The 22,650-nt window shown below is 35.1% G+C and overlaps 1 protein-coding gene across 1 annotated transcript in view; it reads right to left on the bottom strand.

Moving 5' to 3' along the window:
• PTPRD (protein tyrosine phosphatase receptor type D) overlaps positions 1–10,586 on the bottom strand; it is a 1,111,022-nt gene extending 1,100,436 nt beyond the window's left edge. The window contains exon 1 of the mRNA XM_034987987.1: positions 10,554–10,586. The gene's annotated coding sequence lies outside the window, so the exon portion shown is untranslated. The remainder of the gene's footprint in view (positions 1–10,553) is intronic.
• Between the last annotated feature and the right edge of the window lie 12,064 nt (positions 10,587–22,650).

The following is a 22,650-nucleotide window of genomic DNA, read 5'->3' as shown; positions in this document are numbered from 1 at the left end:
ATATATATATATATATATATATATATATATATATATATATATATATACTTTTTAAAGTTTGCAATGTGATTCCATAGGATTCTCTGACTTTAGACAAGTAACTTCAACATTTTATGTCTTTGTTTTCTCACTTATGAAATGGATATAATAACCTTCCATTACAAGGTTCATGAAGATTAAATTATATAATATATGGAAAACAAGCAAAATAGGGTGATACATAGTAAGTATAATGGTTAGCAATTGCTTTTATTGAGTCCCCTAAAATAATAATACTTTAAGTACAGTTTCCAATAATTTTTCTTTAATTGCAGTAACTTTTGGTTCCATCTCCTTTTTTTTTGTCTCATGTAAAATGATATTTAGTAACCATTGACAAACTCTTTAATATATCTTTATGGGTGTCAATGCTGTAAAGAAATAATTTTGTGTTGTACCAACATGTAATCATTCTAATAACAGCTGAGCAGAGAATCCTGATAAGAATTCTAGAATATTCATTTACTTGTTTGTATCCTTCATTTGTTAATTCATTCCTGCTAGTTAGTTACTGAGCATTTACTCTGTGCAGAAGTTGGGGATACCGCAGGAAACATCCCGTTCAAAGTCACTGCCTTCTTATAGCTTCTATAGATTACAGTAGGAAAAGCTGGAAAAATAAACACATTTATAATAGGTATGGTGAGTAAGTGCCCTGGAGGCAAAAGAAGATAGATTAAGTGGGATAAAAAGAAGCAGAGGTGGATGCATGGGTGAAAGAGCACTGTGATAAGATCACATTTGAGCAGAGACTTGATGGTCCCAAGAGGAAGCCACCGGGCTGTAGTACTGGGAAAGTATTCTGAGCAGAGAAAGCAAGTTCAAAAGACCTCAAGCCTGAGACTGCTTAGCAGATTCCAGGGAGAGCAAGGAAGCAGGATTAGTTTGAACAAGTGGCAGAGGGAGAAGGAGGTAGGGGACCAGCTGAGAGAAGAGGTCAGATCATGGGTAACCTTGAAAGACATTGTATGAGTTTGGTGCTCATTCTGAATAAGATTAAGGAGCCATTGGGGGTTCTGAGCAAAGATCAAGTGGAATTAGACTACAGATGCTTAGATTTTTTTTTTTTTTAAGATGTTATTTATTTGAGAGAGAGAGAGAGTCAGACAGAACACAAGAGTGGAGTGACAAACAGAGGGAGAAGCAGACTCCCCACTGAGCAAGGAGCCTGACATGGGGCTTGATCCCAGGACTCCTGGGATCATGATCTGAGACGAAGGCAGACACTTAACAGACTGAGCCACCCAGGCACCCAGATGCTTAGATTTTTGCTTTTTATATAGTTATCAAGAGACATAGGAGAACAAATCCCTGAGCTCCCTGAGATAGAAGCCCGCTATCAGTCAAGAGAAGATTCTCTACCAAGTTTCCCCAGGCTCCCTAACCAGTTTTACACTGTCCCAGAGTCTTCAGAGGACCGATAAAACATAAGCAAGAGGGTAAGGGAAAAGACAAGAGGGAAGATTTTGAATTTGCATGGGTACAAGAGGATGGGTAAAGGAGAGAAGGAAGAGAGGAGGTAATTTCTGTAGGTCTCATTACAGCTTCCCAGACCATCACAGCTGCCTTAAAGGAACGACTCAAGCAGCATAGTCAGTGCTACATTTAGGGAGGATCACAGACATAGTCTTATCAAGCACCGTGTTTCCTAGCTTTGTTATGCAGTTACTATATGACCTTGGGAGAGTCATCTATGCCTCAGCCTCCTCATCTGTAAAATATGGCAAATCTGCCTTACAGGCTGGTTGTGAAGGATAGGTGCCTGACATATAATAGGCAAATGTAAGTGTGTGTTGTCATTCTTTTTGGCACTAAGTGAGGTTTATAATAAGATAGTATTGATTGCAAGATGATATTTATAAAAATATCTTGATAACAAGATGTCTTTTTTGTCATATGTACCATTAAGGGTTACTTTAAGGACAAATAAGAGACTACATTAAATAACTAATTGATTTTTAAATCCATCCAATGTTCAGAAATGTTAAAATGTTATTGATATAAGAAGAAATTTCAGCTTTAAAATGACGGCAATATGATTACTGAAAATTTTAAAATTGAAGAAAATATTATTTGGCTAATATGTAAGACATGAGATTCAATAGGTAAGACTATTTCTGCCATAAAATTACCTTAAATTAGAAACCACTAATCATGTATGCACATGCCAAAATATGACTGCTTCAGCAAGTGATGAATTTGCATATACAATGATTTTAATCAAAGGTACTTATTTGATTGCATAATTATCTCATTTGCATGGGCAAAATTTGAATTGTGTACATGTGAATCCTCATTTGTACATGCACCCAATTATTTTGTTGGTACAACTTAGAAACCCCTATTTGATATATTGGGGCATTAGTTCTCTTTCATTTTCTCTTCCAGCAGTATGGATTCAGTTTTTATTGACTATTAAAACAAAAGTCCCTGAAACAACATGAGAAATGGATCCTTCTTCCCATCACGACAGAGGGAACTACACTTCCATTTTGTGCCAAGAAAAAGCAAAAGAAATATATATATATATATATATATTCTCACAAACACTTTTGTTCCTTTCTGACTTCTTATTTGGAAGTTATTTTGAAGTTTAAAGAAGACTTTGGTTCACAGGGAGAACTCTTGAGTGGTGATCATATTGAGTTCTCTCAATTTTCCACATTGTTAGTCCCTAAATGACGGGAGTAAGCTCTTGATCTCTACTACTCTTAAGGAATAGAGAAAATGCACAGCTGGTAAAAAGTACCAAATTTATAGTCCTAGAGACAGATGTTCTCTGTGGAGCTCCTAGAGAAAAAAAATGATAAAAAAAAAAAAGTAAAAGCCTGAAAAGCAGTGAGGCAAAACTCTGTATTACCTGGTCTTGTTGGACAATCAAGATTCTCCTTGGCCTAAGTGAGGGTGGTAAGGTACAGCCTGGCAAAACTGATAACCACATTTACAAAGTTCTGGATAAGCATGGTATTTGTTTTCTAACTAACTCAGTTTGACAGGCCCATTGAGACACAAGGCTGTTCAAAATCCAAAGTTATTAAAAAACTCATATTAAGAGGTATCTCTACATTTTAGACAGTTAATTGGTAACAGCAGGAGCCTTTTGCCTTCTGAGTCTTTCGTATCCTTTCTGCATGCTTTTGAGGTCAATATTGAAGCTTAAACAGACATCCAATTTGGTAATCTAGGTAGACACAATATCATTGTTGACCCTCTTGTGGTTCACTTGCATTCAGATGTGCACTTATGAAAATGGAATCTTACACTAGAGCAAGAATAGAAATCCAATGTGTCATTATTCAGAAATTTGTCAACTATGCCTTGTCTGTATTTGGTAATTAGGCTATAGAGAGATCCTTTCAAAACCTCTGAATTCTTGAACTTTGAACTTCAACATCCACTCAGTATTGAATCTTCTATAATAAATTTCCTCTTGAGTATTTAGATGTGCTCATTGTTGATGGAATAAGGCCAAATCAAATCTGCTCATGATGTCTTTTAAACAATACTATGTGGTCTGTTTTCTTCCAGTGTTTACTTTTAGTATCTCCAGGGAAGGAATATACTATAGTAATTAAAAGCGCAATGGCTCTTGGAATTAGCCATATTTGGTATGGAAGATTGAACCATTCCTCTAGATATTCTTGTCCTTGTTTGGTTCCTCTTACATATTGAGTCTGGGCTTGAACATGTGACTTATTTTGACCAATAGGACTTTAGCAAGTATGTTGTAAGGTGAGGCACTTGCAGTGGGGCTGGTCCCTTGGAATACTCCTTGGAAATGAGTTGCATGTGATGTGCAAGTCTAAGTTATTCTTCTAGAGAGAAATATTATGAGGGCCTTTGAAGGATAACCCCTCATGTAGAAAGAGAGGCCACATGCAGAACTGAGACCTTCATTAAGCCCCTAGTTGAATGTAGCCACATAAATGACCCCAGCCAACATCAAGTAGAGCAGAATAACTCTTCAGTAAACTCACAGATTCATGAGGAATATCAAATGGTTATTTTACACCAGTGAGATTTAGGGAAGTTTATTATACAATAATAGATAATTGATACATGGCTCCATTATTTATTACTTATGTGACTTGGGCGAGATGTTTAAACTTTCTAATCCTTTTGTTTTCCAGCTCTATATTATGGACAATAATTGTACTACTTCACAGGATTGTGAAATGGATTAAATAAAATAATAAATATAAAAAATTTAGCATAACACCTAAGCTATAGTAAGTGCATATTTGCACTTTTACCATCAATTTCATCATTTCAACCATCACCACCATTATGACAATCATCACCACTACTTCACCAATGCCAGTACCAACACCACTACTATTGCCCCCAAAACCTTCCTGATAACCGGTGCTTTCGTGATACTCTTTCTGTCTACTGCCATGGGGAAATCGATCTTTCTCAACTGAGACATTTTTTAAGCCAAACATACACACAAAACATTTTTCATTATAGTCAATGATTATGTAAGTGATGGAAATGATTCATTTAGATATCCCTTCATATTATTTCATTAGATTACTTAAAGAGGTAAAGAGATTTGTTAAGGTCACTCAGAAAGCAAATGGAATGATCATATTTGAAGCTCATGTCTTCTTACCATGAATTCTAAGCTCTTTTTAAAAATTCTGGCTGCTCTAAAAACAAAAGCCTATGTGTCCCATAAGAAAGTAATCTCCATAAAAAAAAAAAAAAAGAAAGTAATCTCCATAAAGGTATACATTTCACTGTGCTTACTGCTCCATTCTTAGCACTCAGTGTATAGAAGCTGCTCCAGAAACATTTGTTGACAACTATGTGGACAAATGACAGTTGGTAGTTGAGTAGAGTGTGGGTTCAAGAGCCAAATATTTCAGAAAGATGCATTATTAAAAGAAAAAAAAAAAGTCTGAGTTTGAATCTCAGTTCTACCACTTACTGGCTATGTGAGTTTAGGCAATTTAACATTTCTGTTTCATTTTCTTATATGTAATGAGAATAGCAATAGTACATATTATCTAGGATTGTTTTAGAGAATATGAAACAGAACGGTGCCTGACAAAACAGTAAGCACCATTTAATTTAAGTATTATTATTATTTTGCTGTTATATTGATCTCTATTGATATATGGAATAGTATATATAAAATGTTATATTTTTTAAAGATTTTATTTATTTATTTGACAGAGAGACACAGCGAGTGAGGGAACACAAGCAGGGAGAGTGGGAGAGGGAGAAGCAGGCTTCCCGCGGAGCAGGGAGCCCGATGCGGGGCTGGATCCCAGGACCCTGGGATCATGACCTGCGCCGAAGGTAGACGTTTAACGACTGAGCCACCCAGGTGCCCCAGTATATAAAATGTTATTTTAAAGAAGAGGAATATATATATATATATTAAAAGAAGGCCAGGAAAAATGTAGTGTGTAGTCTAAAACAATGGCTTCTAAACTCCATTCTTTCTATATATATTTTTTATATGAGTATAGTTGACACACAATTTTACATTAGTTTTAGGTGTAGAACATAGGGATTCAAATTCTTTATAGTTCTGCTATGCTCAACACAGTGCAGTTACCATTTGTCACCATACAATGCTGCTACAATATCATTGACTCTATTCCCTATGCTGTGCCTTTTATTTTCATGACTTACTCATTCCATAACTGCACACCAGTATCTCTCACTTCCCTTCACCTTTTTTGCCCATCCACCATCTCCCGTTCATCTGGCAACCATAAATTTTTTCTCTGTATTTATAGGTCTGATTCTGCTTTTGTTGGTTTATTCATTTGTTTTGTTTTTTAAATTGCACATAAGAGTAAAATCATAAGGGATTTGTCTTTCTCAGTCTTATTTATTATCATAATACTCTCTAGATCCATCTATGTTGTCCCAAATTACAAGATGTCATCCTTTTTCTTGGCTCTGCAATATTCAAGTGCATATATGTATGCATGTGTGTGTGCACATATGCACACACGCATATATACATATACATACACACATACATCACATCTTCCCTATCTCTATTGATGGACACTTAGGTTGCTTCCATATCTTGGCTATTATAAATGCTGCTGCAATAAATATAGGGGTGCATATATCTTTTCAAATTAGTGTTTTTGTTTTCTTTGGCTTAATATCCAGTAGTGGAATTATTGAATTATAGGTATTTTTGTTTTCAACGTTTTGAGGAACCTCCATAATGTTTTCCACAATGACTGCACCAATTTACATTCCCACCAACAGTGCACAAGGGTTCCTTTTTCTCCACATCCTCACCAACATTTGTTATTTTTTGTCTTCTTGATTTTAGCCATGTGACAGGTATGAGGTGATATCTCATTGTAGTTTTGATTTGCATTTCCCTGATGATTAGTGATGTTGAGCATCTTTTCATGTGTCTGTTGGTCATCTGTGTTTCTTCTTTGAAAAAAATGGTTGTTTGGGTGCTCTGCCCACTTTTTAAGCAGATTGTTTTTATTTATTTATTTACATTTTGGTGTTGAGTTGTATCAGTTTTTTATATCTCTTGGATATTAACCCTACATTGGATATCTCATTTGCAAATATCTTCTCCCATTTAGTAGGTTGCCTTTTGCTTTGTTGATGGTTTCCTTCATTGTGCAAAAGCTTTTCATTTTGATGTAGTCCCAATACTTTACTTTTGCTTTTGTTTCCCTTGCCTTAGGAGACATGTCAAGAAAAATGTTTCTAAGGCTGGTGTCAGAGAAATTAATGCCTATGTTCTCTTCTAAGATTTTTAGTTTCAGGTCTCACATTTAGTCTTTAATCCGTTTTGAGTTTAATTTTGTGTATGGTATAAGAAAGTGGTCCAGTTTTATTATTTTGAATGTAGCTGTCCAGTTTTCCCAGCACCATTTATTAAAGAGATGGTCTTTTGTGTATTACATATTCTTACCTCCTTTGTCATAGATTAATTGACCATGTGCGTGTGGGTTTATTTCTGGGCTCTCTATTTTGTTCCATTGATCTATGTGTCTAGTTTTGTGCCAGCACCATACATACTGTTTTGATTACTCCAGCTTTGTAGTATATTTTGAAACCGGGAATTGTGATATCACCAGCTTTTTTGTTCTTTCTCAAGATTGCTTTAACCATTTGGGGTCTTCTGTGGCTGCATAAAAAATTATTTGTTCAAGTTCTGCAAAAAAATGCTGTTGGCATTTAAATAGGAATTGTACTGAATTTATAGATTGCTTTGGGTAGTACGGACATTTAAACAATGTTAATTTCTAGGCTCCATTCTTGATTAGAATCATATGGGATGGTTATTAAAATTCAGATTCTTGCCAACTCTAACCCTCTTTCTTGATCCTCTACATTTGTAACAGTTGTTTTACAGAATAATGCTTGCACAGTCAGGTTTGAAAAGCACTAAAATCAAATGAACTATAATAGTGCAAATGCAGGCATCATATTATTTCATGAGATGAGGTATTTCAGAATGCAGGAATTTTTCCATTGTCCTTCAAATTCAATCATGTGGGGAGTTGAATATTCTACCCAGGTTCACACCATGTGCCATTTGGATGTCCCTTTTCTCCTTTATGCTTCTCCCCACCTCTCCCCTCATCCTTTGAAAAATGATAACTACTCCCAAGTAATACTGACCCTCCTGAAACGTGTGGAAAAACTTATGGGGGCTGGTAGGCCCTTACTACCTAAAGTGTGGTCCATGGAGCTTGAGAACTTGTGAAAAATATAAATTTCAGGCCCTAATATATGGCACTGGCTCTCAACTCCAGTTGCCCATGGGCTCACCAGGAAGCTAGAGCACTGGCCTCCACCCAGAGTTATCAACCTGAGTTAATTGTTCTGGGTGGGTCCCAGGTATTAACTATTTTTTTTTAACACCTCAGGTGATTCTGACATGCAATTTGGTGAAGAAACACTCATTTAGAGGAAAGGTTTGAGCAGAAAACTTCAGATTGATTTTAGAACTTCTACTCCATAGCCTTTTTCAGGCTCCTAGGGAAATCCAGCTTCCAGAAAACCCTTCAGATTTCCTTACATGACTGGACTAGGGCCTCTTAGCTTCATTATTTACTGTTACTGACCACCCAGCCTAGTCTGACTTCTATTCTGCCTTCTTGATAATATCCTCAGAACCTGAATAAGCTGAATTAAAGTAGATAACATTCATAATGTCAATGGGAACAGTATACAAAACCAGTGACATCCTACTACATTTTGAAGACAAAAGTCAAGTGTTTTCAAGCATAGCAATAATGATAATGTTTACTTATATTATGGTTAAAACTCTCTAATCCCCGTGACTACTATTGCTTTTTATATTTTGACTATTGCAAGGTGCTGATATGATTGCCTTTGAATAGATTGTAATATCAAAAATACATTTATTTTCTGTAAAATTTTACATCTCATACACTTGAAAATTATTATTTTTCTTTTATTATTTGACTCAAACAGATTGACTTTTTCTGATCCTCACAGTTTACCCTTATAATTAATTAATGAGGAGAAAGCAGACCTTAGGAGTTAGCAAGACCCAGGTTTTTGCTGTTTTGTTTTTATTTTGTTTTATGTATGTGACTTAACTAAAACATGGCATTTTTCTTCTAATCTTAAGATTGATCTTTACACAGTGAAGTAAAAGCACAAAAAATCAATTTCAAGTCAAATGCTTGGGAAGTAATGTATTATTTGAAATTCCTTAAATAGGAGGCGAAGTGAATGAGTTATTTATATAATATCTTGCTATTCACAGTGTGGCCCTTGAACTTGTAGCTTTGACATCACCTGGGAGCTGACAGAAATGCAGGCTCTTGACCTACTAAATTAGAGTCTGCATTTTAACAAGATAGCTCGCGGATTCACGAGCACATTAAAGTTTGAGAAGCATTAATATAATATACAGTAAGACTCAGAATGTTTTTTTCTCCAACATTTGCCCTTTCCTAAATCACATCTAAGTCATCCATTCCTCTTCCTTATCCAAACTCTTGATAAACTTTTCACGTACCTCCAAATTTTGTGTTATTCTCCTCTAAATACTTCCATCTCTGGCCATCTCTCATTTTGCCAAGAAGTCTAGTCCATGCATAGAGGCAGGACGCTATGCTAAACAAATGCACTTTTTCAGAACTTTTTCTTTATTACAGTTGAATAAGAGAGCAAAGTAATGACATGTTCTCTCTACCTACTCTAAACTCTTAAACTCTTAAGGAATAAAATAGATAATAATGCAATGTCTTCTCCTCATAAATACGACAATGAGAATATAGTCCATGAAAATATCAGTTCCCCAGTATTGTAAAAGCACAGAAATATGTTGTTTGCTTTCCCAAGATAGGATGTAAAAGGGTACCAACTTCTCCAGAAATGAATGAGATTGATACAAACTATCCCCACTCATCTTAGTTTTCAATGAATAATCAATCATAATAATCCAAAGCAATTATGTAAGTTAAGACATATAAATCATTTGTCTGATTTAACTTCTCATAATAATAATAATAGAGAAAGAAAGTAATTATTTATGCCAGTAAGTGTCGGGTATTTCACTATCATCATAAACCCTATACAATATTCTTCATAACTACTTACACAGTAACTAACAATAAGATGCTAGTTTTCTAAATGATTGAGAGATTTTGATTGAGAGTTTGAATATGTGAAGCATCTGTGAAAACAAACACCTTCATTGACATAATCTGGTTGAAAACTAAATTTCTACTTTTAATTTAAAAAAAAGAAGAAAAACACCCTAAAATGCCTAACAAATTGTGAGAGAAAATCTCCTTCAACTTTTTCCTCCTTCCTTCCTTTGGAGGGCACACTATTGCCACATATATGTCATTATTATCATCAACATTATTTTCCAAAACATTTAATAATGTTTCATTCCTCCACATAGAATATCACCCAATAGAAGTCCACGAAAGCAGCCACAAGCACATTCATAACAAAGATAGAAAACTGTCATTTGATGTCTGCTGTCCAATATGATGACTCAACTAAAGCGAAGTCAGATTTAATCAGCTATGAAACTGAACACATGAAAGTCAGCTTGTGCGTATATCATTGCCATGATCATTAACGCCTCTATGAAATAAGAGGAGAGAAGAAAGAAACAACTGCTTCTTCTTACCAAACTTCTATATAGCTTTAAATTACTTTTTTAAAAAGTGTTTCTTTAAAAGACATTTTGTTGCCTTTGGTGTTGTGAACATTTGGGTGTTTTCTCAGGGTCATTCCTGGGTAAACAGATGGTGCATATTTAATGGAAAACATTTGGATAACAGTGCCCCTCCTACACTCTGGGTGTACATGTACACTTTCTGTTTTCCAATCTTGGCTCAGTTCAGAAGTAAAAAGGGAAAGGTTAAGTCCCTGGGAAAAAAAATACAGCCTACTTCAAGGCATGTTTGGCTTTCAATCCGTTTAAGTGTTAATGTTCTTATAGGTTTCATAGGTAACAAATATCAGAAAGAAAAACACTCTATGCAGATTTGAGAAGAGAAAACCCAACTTACCACAGTTATTCAGTTAATTGACAGGCACCATCACCTGAAACAACAAAAATATATTTTGATATTGCAATCATAAAAACTACCAAAGACTTTCAAATTGTTTTCAAACACATATTGTGAATTTATCTACAGAAGTAAAATTAAATAAGCAATAATGATACATAATTTGATCTCAATCATTTAGTTATTTCATATGAAAGTGTTTCATCCCCACCATTTTAGATCCAAATTAGATAGCTGGTTGTTTTTGAAAACCTTTTGTATGTGCAAACTGGCAAATGTATATTTTGTAACCATATTTTATTCTGATGTTCAAGTTTCAAAGTAAAGATAATCCTGTATAATACGGCTTTTGTAGGGGCATGAACATTAATCATGAAATCTTATCCTAATACATAGCCCTGATGATGACATATAAATCACCTTGCTGAGATTAAAAAAAAAAAAAGTTCACTCTATTGTTTGTACAATAAAAGCTGAGGTATTTAGCTTAATGTTCAACAGCTTCAGTCAACTGCTCCTGTTCTACCTTTGTAAGACCCTCTCCCATATATATCTAGTGAGTCCTCATTCTACCTTTCAAGTTTATCTCCCACTGTTTTCCCCTGTGCCCTATACTCAAGTCATATCTTAAACACATTCTTTTTTTTTTCTTTTTAAACAAACTTTGGTTCACCCCTTTTTCTTCACCTTCATATTTTTTCTACCCATTCTTCAGGGCTACCTCAACTAACTTCTCAGTTTAGTTTGTCTTGACACCCAGTGAAGGAATTACTCTTCTTTTTCTAGATGTTCCTAATATATTTTGTACTTCTACTATAATACTCAATAGATTCTCTCTTATATTATAGATGGGCATTTATGCCTTGACCCTGTTCACTTTTGCCTGCTCAGAAGACTTCCTGCTATGCCTTTGGCATGGGAGATGTCCAGAAGATGATGCTTAAGCTAAAGGGAGCGATGTATTTAATACAGAGATAACATGTTGCATACATTTTTCTTAGGTTCATCTGTCATCCTTTAAGAGAAAAGTATTAATGTATCACACCAGTTTTTAGTAATGAAACTTGAATTTTAAAAGAATAGTAATATCCATTATGAATGAAACCTTTAGTTTCATGAAAAAATAAAGAATCGAAATTAAAGAAAATTTTGTCTATTGATAAATGGCTTATTAGGCAAGTTCTTTAAGACACTTTTTTGGTAACATATGGGGATACATTTTATTCTATTTTACTTTAAGATTAAAAAAACATTTAAAAAATAAAAAATAATTTTTTTTGCAAGCTTGAATTTTATATGGAAAGGTGATATACTTTCTTGCCCTCTATTAGCACAGCGTATGTTTGAAATTAGTGTTTTGAGGAACAGTGACAGATTTGCCTTGAGCCATTAACATGATCACCCCAGCAACAAGCCTGAAATTAGTAGCATCATCCTAGGAAAGAGAATCTATCTTTTTATGGAGAATGAAAAGATGGCTTTGCCTTGTTTGTAATTTTATACTCCTGGCCAAGTTAATTATGCCAGAGCAGACTCTGCTTATATAAAACATGCAAGTGCTTTCCACACTTACAATGTCTTATTCTTCATTCTCCTTCTGGGCCCACAATTACTTTAAGCTAGAAAAAGTTAAACAACTTTGTGCAATTACTCATACCAATTTTTTTTTCCCTAGATGACTATAAATTGGTTATCTCTTCATCCATTTTTTAAAAGACTTTAGTACTATCTTCACATAATATATTAAATATCAAGAGGAAGTATTCTTGAATAACAAAATTTTAAATAATAGATTTAAAGATTTAAATGAATATTTAAAATAGCAATGTTTCTTAATTTGGTGAGAGGGAGAACTTTATTAGATTCTTTGTACCTAAACCTAGAATATGATATTTCAACCTGCAGCTTCTTTGATTATGTATTTTTCATTCTAACGTTCTATAATTCTCATAAAAAGAATATGGGTATAGCACACAATAAAGAAAAATAAAACGTGTGTGTGTGTGGTGTAACTCTGAGAAGTTGTTAAAGTAAAATAATACTAATAATTTAATATATGTTGATAGTGTGAGTCTACAACCTGTCATTGGTGGGCACTTTCCTTAACAAGGGTTAAAATTCCCAAAATGTTTTAAAAGAGTAATCAGTTACCATTATGAAAGCACCTTCATAAATATTAATACAAATGAATCATTGAGTTTTAGGTATAATTATTAATACCTGAAAATCATCTATATTATTTTGAACTTCTTTAAAAAAAATAGAGTGTATACTCTACATACTGATTTATTGAGGATGACACTAGTAGATAAGGAAAGTGAAAAAAAAAATCAGTGGTAAGCACCCCTGAATTTATTGTTGCTTTGCATTTCTGTGTCAGAGGTAATGCAAACATAGCTGGGCTAGGGACTTCAGGGAACCATGGCTTTCTGAGAGCAATGATCCCATGGTAGTCCAAAATTTAACAAAGAAAATCCCACGAGAAAGAAATGTGAAGCAGAATATGTTTTAATCAATATCTGTCCTAGGGACATTTAAGTGGGGATTTTCTTCCATGTGACTGGAATTGTCAAAGAATAAGACCAGTCAAAACCTCTAGTTCTAGTAACACAAAATATTTTAATGATCTAGAATTTCTAACACGTTCATCTAATTCACCATCTTTATTAATCCAAATTTTCTATTCTCTTTCTTCTTTCTTTCTTTCTTTCTTTCTTTCTTTCTTTCTTTCTTTCTTTCTTTCTTTCTTTCTTCTTTCTTTCTCTTCTTCCTTCCTTCCTTCCTTCCTCCCTCCCTTCCTTCCTTCCTTCTTTCTTTCCTTGCTAAATGTTTTCCATTCCCTTTCTTCTTCTGCATTTTGATCAGAACTTGAGAATGCTATCTACAAAATATGGAAATCCTTCCATAAGAAAGAAGACCTTACCAAAAACTTTGGAAATTTTGTTTTGATTCCAGAGATGCTGGCATGAGTATAGAAAAGGAGTCATCTAAAATAAAATAATTTACGGATAGCACATGCACCTACAAAATTTTTTTCTTAAAATAAGTTTTTAGGTCCTTTCATATGCAAATTTATTCAAATAACACTTGCAATTGGCCATCTACCTCTCTATATTTGACCATTTAATTCTCATAAAGAGCATTTATTTTCTATGAAAGAACCCGGGTGTTTGAATCCAGGAACCGAATACTAAGTGGGCTATCATTCCAATATTGTGATTATACGATTTGTTAGAAAATAAGAAGAATAAATTAAATATGTATTATTGCCTTCTCTGTATATCTGTACTAAGCAGGTGGTAGGAGTAAGCCAGCTATTTCTGAATTTACTTGTATAACCAATTATAGAAATAATTATGAAAACAAATGCAAATAGGTACCTACTCTGGGCATAGAAAATTATTTTAGCAATGAAATTCTTGAGTTCCAATAATATCACTGAAATACATAATTTCATATATAATACATACATATCAGGTGTATCATTTCTCTGACAAGCACACACACATGCATACAGATATAGGTATATGTAAAAATGGTCAGAGGGGTTCTCCTCTTTTCTAATTTTATCAGATTTCTTTCTTTTGGCATTTCTTTTTCTTTATACAAAAACTCCAGTCCTCATTTCTCATATCAGTCATGAGCAAATCCAGGACTTGAGCTGAAGTGGCAGGAGATGAGTGGTAACAGAGAAAGAAACTAAGAATGAAAGGGAATTGGTATGACTAAGCCTCATGACACATATTCCATAAATGGCCCCTGAGTCAAAATCCAGAATAGTCTTGTGAGTGTGTGTATGTGTAAAAAAAGAAAGGATAAACATTAGGTCAAACATTATTAGGATAAACATTAGACAAACATAATTCAGAGAAATAGATTAAGGAAATCTTTAGTGACCAAAATGAGGAAAAAAGTGGAAATGACTAATATGGAGTCACCGATCTTTTGGTTCTCTAGGACATTTATGAATCTCTGCCAAGAGCCTTGGGATTTCAAGAACAAGAGATTGAAAAGCCTCACATGAAAATATCTTAATGGGTATGGGGGTTGAATTTAAACTTTTGATAAGAACAGAGAAATTCCACAGAGAGGATTTAACAAAAAATTATTTCTGGGTTGGTTGCTTGTGCATTCAGTCTCCAAAATTCTCTGGAAGGGCACACCCCCAACAAAGGATTTAGGGATTATGAATATAAAACCCTGGTAAGCAGGAGTTCAAATCCATAATTATCAAACAAATGAGTAAGTTTTAAGTGAGAGTCAACAGAAAGATCAAAGAGCAAGATTAGAAACACCAGGGCGCCTGGGTGGCTCAGTTGGTTAAGCGACTGCCTTCGGCTCAGGTCATGATCCTGGAGTCCCGGGATCGAGTCCCGCATCGGGCTCCCTGCTCGGCGGGGAGTCTGCTTCTCCCTCTGACCCTCCTCCCTCTCATGCTCTCTGTCTCTCATTCTCTCTGTCTCAAATAAATAAATAAAATCTTTAAAAAAAAAAAAAAAAAGATTAGAAACACCAGATATTGGGATTCAGCTAATGGGATTACTAAACATAGATTATAAAATAATTAACTTAAAATAATTAAAAAATGAAAGATGGAGAGAAAATATATGAAATAAACAAGATGTTATCAAAAGAACAGGACCATTTTCAATGAGTGCCAAATATAATTTTACAAACAAAAATATAATCATTAAAACTAGTAAACAGATATATTAAATATAGCTAAGAAATAACTAACAGGGAATCAGAGCTGAATAAATTGTCCATAACATTACCAGAGAAACAAAAAGGGGAAAAAAAGGTGATAAGAAAGAGTTTATGAGACATAAAAAAAAAAAAAATGGCTGAGATGATCCAACATTTGTCTAATAGGAACCAGAAAGACAATGAGCAGAGGTACATTTAAAAGAGTAATATATAGGGGTGCCTGGGTGGCTCAGTCATTAAGCATCTGCCTTCTGCTCAGGTCATGATCTCAGAGTCCTGGGATCAAGCCCCGCATCGGGCTCCCTGCTTGGCGGAGAGCCTGCTTCTCCCTCTCCCGCTCCCCCTGCTTGTGTTCCTGCCCTTGCTCTCTCTCTCTCTCTCTCTCTCTCTCTCTCTCTCTCTGTCAAATAAATAAGTAAAATCTTTAAAAAAAAAGAGTAATATATAAAAATGTTCAAAGAATTGTGATATTAATATATATATATATATAAATTGTGATATGTATCTGTATATTTATATAAATCTGTTTATGTTGGTCTACTTATTTATCTATCTATCTCTTCAGGAACCTAAATGAAACTCAACTAAATTTACCTCACAAACAAGCATAAACACAAATTTAAAAATAGCTAGGCGATAAAGTACGTATTTAAACAGAAGCAGATTAGGTTTACAGCAAACTTTTCAACAAGAATACTAGAACATGTAAAATAGAAAAATCATATCTCAACAGTTCTAAGTAAAAATAAATATTATAGCATCCTTCACCAGTCTATACACTAATTTATTAATAAAGGTTAAAAGAGATGTTTTCAGACAAAAAAAAATCATTAGTTTCTACTACATCCTTTACTGAGGGAAATCTAAAAGATATAATTTAGACAGAAGTAAACTGCATTCAGAAATAAAAAGATGTAAGAAAGAATGGTAAGTAAAGACACTGATTCATATAGGTAAATCTAAAAAAAATCACTGTATAAAAATAATGTAATATAGTAATATTAATAATGTATAAATATGATAATATAGTAACAAATAGACAAATAAAAATGATTTCAGACAATTAGTAAAATGAAGAAAATGAAGTAAGTGATGTGGCTCAGAGGAGGAATATTTTTGGACAGTCAGGCCTAATAACTCAGAACAAGACAGCCATGAAAGATAAGAGGATAAAATGTTTATGTAAAGGGATACTGAGAACATATGGCCCTGTGTGAACTTATATTCAAGCAACAAAGAAGGCCATTGTAACTGGAATCTAGTGAGCAGGAAAAAGTGGCAAAAGACACATTAGAAAGTTGGGGAGGGGACATATCACACATTGAATGGTGGCCATTGCTAAGAAGTTAGATTACATTCTAAGGGCAATGCAAAGTCACTGGAGAGTTTTAAGCTGTAATGACATCTGATTTTGTTTGAAACATGCCTATGGCTACTCCAGAAAATGGAAAGCAGAGGCAGCAGTAAAAACTGAGAGATCAATTCTGAAACTTCTCAGGAAAGAACTTGTGGTGATTTAGACTAAAGTACATTTGGCAAGCTAGAAAATTGGATAGATCTAGGTTAATCTAGGATACATTTCAGAGGTAAAACCAACAGAATTTACTAATGTGAGTCGTGAGTAAAAGAAAGAGATAAAGGATGGTTGCTGGTTAGAATTTTAGTAACTGAGTGGATGTTGGTATTCACTGTGAGGGACAAGACTGGTGGAGAATACAGGTTGAATCAGATGTTTGTATCAGCTGTGATGATTCTATTTTAGCCATATTAGGCTGAAGTGTTTCTTAGTTATGTGGGTACAAATGTTAAGTAGGGAGTTGGATGTGGTAATCAGTAGTTCAGAGGAAAAGTCAGGTCTGGAGATACATATTGGGAATCATTATCATAGAGATAGTATCAAAAAGCATGGAATTGAGTGTGTGTCACAAGCACAGTGTAAGGCTTAGGTGAGAGTCTAAGGAATCCCAATATTAAAAGTGAGAACTGAAGGCAAATTATAATCAAGTTCTGTGGGCCTTAGCTAGAGAGGAGGATTTAATTCAATCTTTACCAAGTACTTCCTTAATAACACATTCTGTACTAGGTGGCTCAATAAACAAAATTGACTTATGCCTCATGTGGCTTATGGTTTAGATTCAACGAAATTATATTTCTTTTTCCAGCATTTCTGAATTCACAATAACGTTCCAGTGGCACTTTGATGATTTGTCAATTTCAACCAGTTCTCTATTACTCCAGTACCAAGCATTTCTTAAAACTTCCACTCTCCTTCATTTCTTCCCAATTCCTTTCAAAATCTAAAACCCACCCATTAATTCAATAGGAAAAAAAACATGACATCACGATATTGTTTTTCCTTGCATTACACATTTCAGGAAAAGGAGATATAATAAATTCATAATGAAATTGCAGTTTAATATTGTTCTGTTTACTTTATTTAGTCCTATTTTTTTTTTTTGCAGGTTATAACTGAGCAACATGGAAAATCACAATGACTTCTTCAGGAAGAATGATTACAGTGATGGACTCAGATTGCTTGAGTGTTACCAACCACCACAGAAACTGCAAGCAAAGCAACAATGTGCATCTAACACCAGTAGAATAAACAATGTAAAAATAAAAATAAATCATTAGAATCTCTTTAATCCTAAAGGAAATATGTAGATAGACAGGAAATGAAACAAATTTCACAGGCAGGTTCTTGCTCTAGGGCATGGTTTATAACATTAGCCTGAGTAAATCTGCTTCAGTTTCAATTAATAAAATTGTAAATTAAGGATCTATGTTGTAGCAAAGTTATACTTTGGGTTTGTGCAATGTTAAGGTGTTCTTTGTTATGGCAAAATACAGATGTAAAGAAACATACTCTCTGGAAAACTTGAACATGGTTGGTTCAAAATTGAATTTTTATCCTGTGACTCTGGGAAGACAGTTGCTTAAAAATATGCATTTTTCTCCCATATTCACCATTGTCTCTACCTATTTTTTTTCCCAATACTGAAATCATTTTTACGTAGCCTTTGAAAATTGTACTAATGTTTGTCCTTTGGCTTTCTCTTTCTTGAGATTATTTCTAATTTGCTAACACATTCCAAACACTACACCTTTGCATATTTTCTGCACATTTAATCTGTTTGCCATAAAAAGTAGTGAATTTGCTATTTAATTTTGCTATGTTTTTCCTTGTGTATTAAAAAGTATTCTTTGGATAACTTACAGTTGGAATATGAAGGGCTAATGTAAAATCTACCATTGCATTCTATTTAGAGGAGTAAAATATATTGAGGAGATTGAATAGCTAAAACAGGATTTCAAGGAGAATCTTCACATACCTAAGAAGATAAATGTTTCTGAAGCATATTCAAATTATTCCCTAAAAATTGCCATTACAAAGAAAGGACCAATCACTGCCATTGCTTTAATTTGGGGGTAGGGACAGCCAAATTCACCCTTATTTTCTCTTACTCTTTTTTTTTTTTAAAGATTTTATTTATTTATTTGAGACACAGAGCACATGAGAGGGGGAAGGGTCAGAGGGAGAAGCAGGCTCCCTGCTGAGCAGGGAGCCCGATGCGGGACTCGATCCCGGGACTCCAGGATCATGACCTGAGCCAAAGGCAGTCGCTTAGCCAACTGAGCCACCCAGGCGCCCAATTTTCTCTTACTCTTAAGTGGAAGCCTTAGAACATTAAACTTGAAGTAGACACTAAGCTATGGGTTCCATTCAATAAAGCAAACAAACTGATGAATAGAGAAGATGGGAGAAGGAAGCTATGTGGTTGAAAAATATGAACATTGAGTAGTATTAAGAAAATTATAATTCTAGGGGTGCCTGGGTGGCTCAGTTGTTAAGTGTCTACCTTCGGCTTGGGTCATGATCCCAGGGTCCCGGGATCGAGCCCCTCATCAGGCTCCCTGCTCGGCGGGAGTCTGCTTCTCCCTCTCCCACCCCCCTACTTGTGTTCCTGCTCTCACACTCTCTCTCTCTGTCAAATAAATAAATACTAAAAAAAAAAAAAAGAAAATTATAATTCTATATAACAAGAAAATATATAACATATAAATTAATGGTTTTCAACTATACACATTCTTAGTGTCTTGCAATCCTGGCTTTGTCCATGGTTCTGTTTCTTCAGTTTCCCCATATTAGAGCTACAGAATCTAGCTGCTTGGTGAGAATTAAGGAAATGTTGCTAACGTGTAAATATTCCAGCTCTCTGGAATCTCTGTCTACTCCTCTTATCTATTCCCCTAGTGTGTGACCCACAGTTAATATATACTTCCCTCTAATTGCAGACTCTATCATCTTTAACTCTGATTTCCCTGATTTCTACTCAAAGGGTGAATGTGTCAGTATGTAGGGCCATGTTTTCCATAGAGTTTGGTGTGATTTCTTGGCCTATCCTTTGTGCTACTGTGAATAAACTCAACTTTTCTACAAAAATCTACCTTTTCACTAAAATCAAAACTTCTACTTGAAATATTCACTCATTTTTCCAATGGAGGTTTCCCTCCATACACACACCTTCTCCACAATTCCCAAATAATGTGAAGAGAGGAAGAATTTGATATGCTAGAGTTTTCAATACCACTCCCAGAAATAAGGAGATTAAAGCAAGTCAGTGAGAGAATGAAGCCTGTAGCAGAATTGAAAGAGAATGTTGTGGTATAAGAGAGACTTTGCTAAAGCCAGGTTACCTAAGGAAGGTGTCCTTGGGGACAAGAGAAGATTAAGGTACAAGTTTCTGGGGGAGATAAGAAGGGATAGGGTTGAGGAAAAATGACCTTTTAAAAATATCTGATATAAATTCTTTTCTCTCCACTTTGAAATGTCCCCATTACCTTTCATACATTCTTGCAGAGAAGGTCTTAGGCCAATTTGATGACTAACAAATACATGATTGCAAATTCTCAATTAATGTGCCTCGATTTAGGATTTTTTTAAATGATTGAATATATCTTTTCCACTGTAATGCTAAAAACTTGATCCCTGGAGCTAGAAATATTAGATTTTAATTAAGACTTTGCCACTAACTGCACCTCCAGTTCTCTCATGTGTAAATGGGAATAATCATACTTATTTCAGAAAATACTGCTTTTGCACAGATTAGATAAATTTAGCATAGGGTTGGCTTGTGAGCATCGTAATAAACTATACACCATGCTGTTCTTCAGCCAATCCTTGTCCTTCTTTTCCTTCTTCCAGTTATCATGTCTAACATTTTCTAATATCCTTATTTCCTTTTTTTGGGTGTGATCTTTATTTTTTTTATTATGTTATGCTAATCACCATACATTACAACATTACTTTTTGATGTAGTGGCCCATGATTCAATATTTGCATATAACACCCAGTGCTCCATGCAGAACGTGCCCTTTTTAATACCAATCACTAGGCTAACCCATCTTCCCACCTCCCTCCCCTCTAGAAACCTCAGTTTGTTTTTCAGAGTCCATCCTCTCTCATGGTTCCTCTCCCCCTCTGATTACCCCCAATTCATTCTTCCCCTCCTGCTACCTTCTTCTTTTTTTTTATTTTTAACATATAACGTATTATTTGCTTCAGAGGTACAGATCTGTGATTCGACAGTCTTGCACAATTCACAGGGCTCACCATAGCACATACACTCCCCAATGTCTATCACCCAGACACCTCATCTCTCCCACCCCCTACCACTCCAGCAAACCTCAGTTTGTTTCCTGAGATTAAGAATTCCTCATATCAGTAAGGTCATATGATACATGTCTTTCTCTGATTGACTTATTTCGCTCGGCATAACACTCTCCAGTTCCATCCACATTGTTGCAAATGGCAAGATTTCATTCATTTTGATGGCTGCATAATATTCCATTGTAAACATATACCACATCTTCTTTATCTATTCATCTGTCGATGGACATCTGGCTCCTTCCACAGTTTGGCTACTGTGGACATTACTGCTATAAACATTGGGGTGCACATACCCCTTCGGATCCCTACCTTTGTATCTTTAGGGTAAATACCCAGTAGTGCAATTGCTAGATCATATGGTAGCTCTATTTTCAACTTTTTGAAGAATCTCTATACTGTTTTGCAGAGTGGCTGCACCAGCTTGCATTCCCACCAACAGTGTAGGAGGGTCCCCTTTCTCCACATCCCTGCCAACAACAGTTGTTTCCTGATTTGTTAATTTTAGCCATTCTGACTGGTGTGAGGTGGTATCTCACTGAGGTTTTGATTTGGATTTCCCTGATGCCGAGTGATGTTGAGCACTTTTTCATGTGTCTGTTGACCATTTGGATGTCTTCTTTGGAAAAATGTCTGTTCATGTCTTCTGCCCATTTCTCGATTGGATCATTTGTTCTTTGGGTGTTGAGTTTAAGAAGTTCTTCATAGATTTTGGATACTAGCCCTTTATCTGATATATCGTTTGCAAATATCTTCTCCCATTCTGTCAGTTGTCTTTTGGTTTTGTGGACTGTTTCTTTTGCTTTGCAAAAGCTTTTTATCTTGATGAGGTCCCATGGTTCATTTTTGCCCTTACTTCCTTGCCTTAGGCGATGTTCCTTAGAAGAAGTTGCTGCGGCAGAGGTCGAAGAGGTTGCTGCCTGTGTTCTCCTTTAGGATGTTGATGGACTCCTGCTTCACATTGAGGTCTTTCAACCATTTTGAGTCTATTTTTGTGTGCGGTGTAAGGAAATGGTCCAGTTTCATTTTTCTGCATGTGGCTATCCAATTTTCCCAACACCATTTGTTGAAGAGACTGTCTTTTTCCCATTGGACATTCTTTCCTGCTTTGTCAAAGATTAGTTGACCATAGAGTTGAGGGTCCATTTCTGGGCTCTCTATTCTGTTCCATTGATCTATGTATCTGTTTTTGTGCCAGTACCATACTGTCTTGATGATGACAGCTTTGTAATAGAGCTTGAAATCCGTAATTATGATGCCACCAGCTTTGCTTTTCTTTTTCAACATCCCTCTGGCTATGCGGGGTCTTTTCTGGTTCCATACAAATTTCAGGATTATTTGTTCCATTCCTTTGAAAAAAGTGGATGGTATTTTGATGGGGATTGCATTGAATGTGTAGATTGCTCTAGGTAGCATTGACATCTTCACAATATTCGTTCTTCCAATCCATGAGCATAGAACGTTTTTCCATTTCTTTGTGTCTTCCTCAATTTCTTTGATGAGTAATCTATAGTTTTCTGAGTACAGATACTTTGCCTCTTAGGTTAGATCCATTCCTAGGTATCGTACGGGTTTGGGTGCAATTGAAAATGGGATCGACTCCTTAATTTCTCTTTTTTCTGTCTTGTTGTTGGTGTATAGGAATGCCACTGACTTCTGTGCATTGATTTTATATCCTGCCACTTTACTGAATTCCTGTATGAGTTCTAGGAGTTTTGGGGT

Source organism: Mirounga leonina, unplaced genomic scaffold, assembly GCF_011800145.1.
Source record: "Mirounga leonina isolate KUSES-001 unplaced genomic scaffold, KU_Mleo_1.0 Mir_447, whole genome shotgun sequence".
Taxonomy (NCBI): domain Eukaryota; kingdom Metazoa; phylum Chordata; class Mammalia; order Carnivora; family Phocidae; genus Mirounga; species Mirounga leonina.
The sequence above is the reverse complement of the archived record's forward strand: the minus strand, read 5'-3'. Positions and strand labels throughout refer to the sequence as shown.